The sequence below is a fragment of the Mus pahari genome, chromosome 6, assembly GCF_900095145.1.
Source record: "Mus pahari chromosome 6, PAHARI_EIJ_v1.1, whole genome shotgun sequence".
NCBI classification, from domain to species: Eukaryota; Metazoa; Chordata; class Mammalia; order Rodentia; family Muridae; genus Mus; species Mus pahari.
Genome location: NC_034595.1, coordinates 99,777,821 through 99,784,189, shown reverse-complemented (window position 1 = coordinate 99,784,189; position 6,369 = coordinate 99,777,821). Strand labels below are relative to the sequence as shown.

At 52.7% G+C, this 6,369-nt stretch overlaps 1 protein-coding gene across 3 annotated transcripts in view; it reads right to left on the bottom strand.

Moving 5' to 3' along the window:
• The window catches only part of Casz1 (castor zinc finger 1), a 150,068-nt gene extending 144,613 nt beyond the window's left edge, over nt 1-5,455 (bottom strand). Inside the window, exon 1 of one of the 3 annotated variants that reach the window (XM_021199989.1) lies at nt 5,333-5,455. The gene's annotated coding sequence lies outside the window, so the exon portion shown is untranslated. The other 2 variants (XM_029539898.1, XM_029539899.1) reach the window with 2 other exon arrangements.
• Between the last annotated feature and the right edge of the window lie 914 nt (nt 5,456-6,369).

The following is a 6,369-nucleotide window of genomic DNA, read 5'->3' as shown; positions in this document are numbered from 1 at the left end:
AAGGAAGGAAGGAAGGAAGGAAGGAAGGAAGGAAGGAAGGAAGGAAGGAAGGAAGGTAGGTGGGGGCAGGGAGAAAGAAAAACCCAAACTCTACCATCATGTTGGAAAAATAGCCAGAAGAGATTCCAAAACCTACTTTTACAGTAAAAAGTGCTTAAGAAAAAGGCCAGAGGATGCTGAAGGTGAACAGGAAGAGAAAACTTGGTCCTTTTAATTAGCTAGACTGAGGGAAAAAAGGGGGGGGGGGCGGCTGGGGTGTGAGCACATCACTACCACGTCATTAATTCTTTCCTGTAAACAATTTAATTAAATTTTGCTAAATACAGGAAAAATACTCATTTTGGATTGCTGTCCCCCCCACCCCAAGCCTCAAAAGCAAATGTCTTCAGCCCCCACCCCCAGTGCCCACACCTCCAGGCCTCCCTGGGTACAACCTTCAGGAGGCTGCCAGCCCATGCAGGGATTGCACTAGGCAGGGGTGAGAGATGGCAGTGCCCAGGTCTGAAGCTGACATTTTCAGCTTTTAAAGGAAAAACCGAGCAAAATAAACTGTTGACTTTTTAGCTAAAAGTATTTTCTTGTTCTAACTCATGTTCTTATGTTACTGAGCTTAAAAAAAGAAAAAGAAAAAAAGAAAGAGAAGAAAAAAGAAAAAAAACAAACAAGAGAGAGGAGAGAGAGAGAGAGAGAGAGAGAGAGAGAGAGAGAGAGAGAGATGACTTTCCTTGAATGATCTGTTTAACCTAAGCCAGAGGAAAAAAAAGAAAGTCATTAATTACTTATGTGAGCTATTGCTTCGGAAAGACAATAAACCTGCCCGGTCGCCATGGATATGACATATTTGCTCTGAAAACAACACAATAATTAGCAAAGGGGAAAGATACAAGGAGAATATGCAAACTCCTGAGTTTAAAGCCACAGTGCTCTTTTTACCCCTAAGCCTCTGCTCTGTTTGCAATCCAAATCAAACAAAAATTTAAAATATAGCAAAGAGGGAAATAACAGGATCGGCTCCCCCCTCTCTCCTGTGAGCTGAAAAGCAGCATGGGCCCCACCCGCCGGTAAAATAAGACTGGGGGGGGGACAAGTATGGCTTGTTTGTTTTTTCCTAGCAGGGGTGGAGTCTTGGTGGTTTTTTTTTTTTTTTTTTTTTAAGTGAGCTCTTATTTAGTATTGGGCCTTCTGGCTAGATATAAATTTATTTATGAAAATCAAATGACCTGTATGTGGTTCATGCCCCCCCCCACACAAAGTAAATGGAAACATAGGGGGGGGCTGTAGTTGAAAAAGCTAAACAGCCTATTCCAAAAGCACCAACTCTGTAGGGGACCTCCATTCCCCCTACCTACAAGAAAATGGAGCCTGGGTCCTACTTTAATATTAAAAATGCATTAAATGATTTTACCTACAACTTAGTCCCTAAGGATCATTACGAAATGCAATCGCTTTGTATCATATCTGTCAGCGTGATAAATATTGGAGCTAGAGAAGGTTTACATTTTTTTTTCAGAATATCACCAATCAAGGTGGGTTTTTTTCTGCCTTATTCTCTTAATTCACTGACTCCCCCTAACCATGACCACCAAAGTCACACACACACACACACACACACACACACACACACACACACACACAAGCTGAACTGAGAAGGAGAAAAAGTTGATATACTTTTAAACACCACAGGTCAATAATACTCTTAAAAAGCAAGAAAAAAGTTAGGAGTTAAAAATTCCCAAAAGAGGGAAAATTAAAGTATCCTATTAGCTTTGAGTGAAAACCTTTTCCTTCTTCCCAGAGGCAAAATTCCCAAAAACAGATGGTCAGGATCTCAAAGAAAGTAAATATACCTCAACCCCCATAGGCAGAGAAATCTAACTTTGAACTTCTTTTTAAATTAAGGGGGGGCGAGATAAACTATTAATAAGAATGAGAGATGGGTTGCATTTTGTTTTTCTTATTCAAAAAAATCCTTTAAACACAAGGGGAGCAGATATAAAGGGGGAGGCGCCTATGTAACTGACTTTCTTATTTTTTTAAACAATAGTTGTTTTTTTTTTTTTTTTTTTCAGATTGGCCCCTTTGATCTTGAAAGAATTTTGCTCTTCTATGATGGGGGGGGGGTAGGGCTCGGTGGTGAGATGATCCTGCTTTAAATGGTGACGCAACTTGGGGATCAAAGCCTTCTCTTTCTGTTAGCCATAATAAGCTGTACTTGCCACGAAGCGGGAGTCCCCCGGGCTCCTTTCCTTCGTCAGAAGGAAATAAAATGAGCTGATACTCAGAGCAAGACACGAAGGTGCAAAGTCTAAAAACAAAATAAAACAAAAGGGGCAAGGCGGAGGGGAAGAGGGAGGCACTGGCTCTTTAAACGTTTTAGTGCATATGGAGTTTGATTTCTGAAAGAGATCAGTTTAACATCTCCATAGAAACCAGCAACAGATTATCATCAACAGAATAAATAACTAGTCTAATAAATTAAACAGGAGGCATAAGATCGCTGGAAACCTGATTACTGAAGTTCAACAATATTCCCCATAAACCCTCGTTAACCGCCTCTAAGGTGGCTAACAAGATGGGGTGAGGGGGTGTCTCTCAGATGCGCCAGGTTCCGGGAAGACTGACGCTGGACGCTGCCGGAGGTGGAAGAAAATTCCCCTTCTCTGTCCAGGAAAGGGTCTGGGAGCGGCAGTGAGGGGCGAAGCACAAAAAGCCAAAGTTTGGGAAGTGTGAAAGTGGTTCCAATTGCGTGATACAGTGCGGGGCGCGAGGACCGCCCGGGACGCACCGCTCGACCGCCACTGGGGCTCAAGCTAAGAGCTTTGCGCTTGGGCGCGGATCTGCCCAGCGCCCCCTCCGGGCACGTGGAGTGCAGTCAGGGCGCAGCCCCGGGGGACCAACTACCCCCCGCCCCACGCCTGGCGCAGCTGCTCCTGCTCAGGCGGGACAGCTCCCTTTAGCATGGCGGCGTGTGTGTGTGTGTGTGTGTGTGTGTGTGTGTGTGTTCGCGCGCGCGCGCTCTGGGCGGGGGGGTGGGGGGTCACCAACGTTACCAGACGATCTGTTTTCCAGTTCCCTTGTGCGCTCTCACCGCGCGCCCGGACCAGCTTGGAGGCGGCCTAAATTTACCAACTTTGTCCGGAGACTACTCCGGTCTTTTACCCCATCCCACCCCCAACCTCTGTGACAGTACTAAGGGTTGGCTGGACAGTTACACACACATCGAGGGCCGCGCCCCCCAGACTCCTTTGGAGAAGCGACGTACACGCTCAGTCTCCCCAACATTCTGCCAGGTTTAGGGGAGCTCCAGCTCGGAGGAGGGGTATTATCCCTGCTGGAACACATCTTCCACCCAGGCACCCACATCTTCACCCTTCCCAGCGTGACTGGATGCAGGTCCTCACCGCACCCAGGCCGGCTTCGCAAGCCGAAGCTGAATCTGGAGAAACTTGTCTGCGGGGAGAAGCGGTCCCTGGCCTCACTCCTCTCCTCCCCCAGCTCGGGACCTCGGTCGGGGAAGACTTGGAAGAAGAATCTGTGCCCACCCCCTAGAGAAAAATCTATTATTATGATCTTAATCTACGCCCCCAAAGTGTCCCTCCCGCTGTGATTGACGGCGCATACACCTGTTCCCCTCGCAGAGGAGTCCAAACGCTGGGGACAGACATTCGCTCAACCGCTGCTCGGCCGCCCAGCGCCCGCCCGCGCCCGGGCACCCCCACCCGCAGCCCCAGTGCTCCCCTGGCCGAATCTCTCCACTCCAGGGGGCCGCCCCTTCCCCTCCCAGGCCCCGCTTCCCGGCTTCTCCCGCTCCCCGTCGCGCTGGCTTCGAAGAGAGAGAAAGAACAGAAAGCAAAACTTCCTGGCGGCCGACGGTCATCAGCTGCACATTCTGCAAATGCCACCGAGTAAAAATAAACCGGCCGCCGCTCCGCCCGGCCGGCTCACCCCGGGCGCACGACTCAGCCCCCTGTCCCGGGAGGTCCACGGCTGTGGGTCTGTCTGGCGGGGTCCCCTGATTCCCGCGCACCCCTCAGAGTCCCGCTCCCCGACATTCTGTCAGTTATCACTTGACGCTCCTGTTTAGTGAAGGTCGACCCAAGAGTCCCGGTGGCCCAGTTATCTCCCCTTCACTGTCCCCTGTGCCCCTACATGCTCCTCTCTGTCCTCTGCCAGGAGCCGATTTCAGCCCCGTGTCGTCTCCACACGCTAAACCCCGAGGTCCTCCTCAGCCCACCTAGGGTCACAGACCCCGCCCGATCGTCTCCTATCCCTGGTGAGAGCCCCCACCTCCGTCCGCGCCGGAGCTCACCGCTCCACCCGCAATCGGGCCTGCCAACCCAGCGTCCCAAGTCCCCGGGCGCAACTTCTCTCTTCGCGCACACAGTAGCCGCCACAACTCCCCCGGAACTTTTCCCCAGACCCAGGGCGAGCCTCAGCCGACAGCAGAGCGGTCGGAGCCAGTACCCAGCGTTGCGAGCCGGAGCCCGGGGGGGGGGGACTCGGGGGTAGGGGGAGAGAGTGAGAAGCGCCACTTGCCGCGCTTGGAGCAGCGCACTTGAGATAAACTTCCCAGGCACAGATAGAAAAAGGGGCGCCGCTCCCCAGATCTCAGAACCCTCTTCCCTTCATTTTCCCACCCGGAGCTCCCCTTGGCACCCTGCGCCTACGCGAACACTGCCTACCTCTGCTGGCAGAACATACACCCCGGTGTCGGGGCACAAGAGCTGGCTAGAGGAGATCCCCACCCACCCCTTCCCTTGGGCAAAGTCTTGCAAAGTCACCCCAGGAGCCTCTCACCCCTGCCTCCTTCTATCCTCCAGACAGCTCACGACCCCCCTGCAGCAGGAGGGGGCGTGGGAGAAGGAAGGATCACCCAGTATTGGCAAGCACCTGCGCCCCCAGCCCACTGCGCGGAAAGCGCCCCCACCCTAGTTGCAAAGTCCTGTACTCGTGCCTGGCACCTCCCCCTCTTCTCCCCTACCCTGCGAACCCCTCAGTTGGAGTAAGTGACCCCCCAGGAGCCGCAGCCCTCCCTCCATTGGAGCGGTTCGCCGGGCATTCCCCTGGTCACTGCGGGCGCCGCGCAGCCCCGCGCCGGGGTGCCAGCCCTCTGTGCCCCCTACCTCCTGTACGGCCGGAGTTGGGTGGCAGCCGCCGCTCGCAGGCTGGCTGGCTCGGTCGTTCGCTCGTTCGCCCGCTCCCAGCTGCAAGCGGCAACCCCGGGGGTAGTGAACTGCACCGGGACAGGGGTGAAGCCTGGAGGCGCCCCAATAGGCCCGTAGAGGTGGAGGGCTTGAAGGGGCCGCGGTGGAAGGAGCGCCGAGTCTCTTACCTGCACTTGGGGCGGCTTTGGGTGACTTTCCAAGTCCGGGGAAAAATGTGTGTGTGTTTGGGATGGAGCGCCGCGGGCGCGCATGCGCGACCAAAGTTGCCGGATCCCGGATTTTTCGCTCCCAGTCTCCGCTCTCGCCCGCTGTGATTATGGAATTCTCCGCGGCCGAGCGGGCGAGTGGGTGGCATGCAAAACCCGGGCCGGATCGCGGGGCTGGGCTCCGCTCCACCCTCACACCCCCAGACCTTCCCCTCTAGCATTCTTCCCACCCACCGCCAAGGCTGGGCTCCGCGTGCGCGCGCGGCGAGATCGGCCAGCGAAGCAGAATCAGAGCGCGCTGCTCCCTTGTGCGGTTCCGGAAGGTTTCTACACCCTCTGAATGGAGTTGAGACTGGGACAGAAGGGACAAGGGTGCGTTACTTTCCAGCTATTCTGAACCCTTTGACACCCCGAGTTTGGTTCCCAGTTTTTCAATGAAAATTGGCTCTTTTTTTTTTTTTTTTTTTTTTATTTTTTTTTTTTTTTTTTTTTTTTGCAAGCCAGACTGTTAGAAGAGTCGAATAAAATCTTCCCTGTTTGATATTTTCTTTGCTCTTACTCTCTGCAAAGGGGAGTTTTCATTCAGCCCCTTATGCAAGAAATAAATCCTTAAGTGAGCAAGACAGGCCACGCAGAATGACCTTACTTTGTGCGTGGGAGGAGGGCAAATCATGTGCATTAAAACCAGAATGCGGCAAAGTGAAAGATCCACGGAGAAAGCAGAGTGTCTTGGGGGAGCCAATCCCTTGGCCTGGCGGTGGGAGATGACAGCCTCTTTCATCTCCCTTGAAGGACACTTTGCATCCTTGCCCCCTGGCAGGGCCTCTTAGCTGTCTACATGGTCACAGGTCCTAGGGCCCTACCACCTGGTCCTGCCTCTCCAGGCTACCACACCCCAGCATAGACTCAGCGATGATACCCATTTTGTTCCTACTGCAGAATTCAGGATGGAAATTCAGAAAGTGAGACAAAAAAAAAAAAAAAAAAAAAAAAAAAAA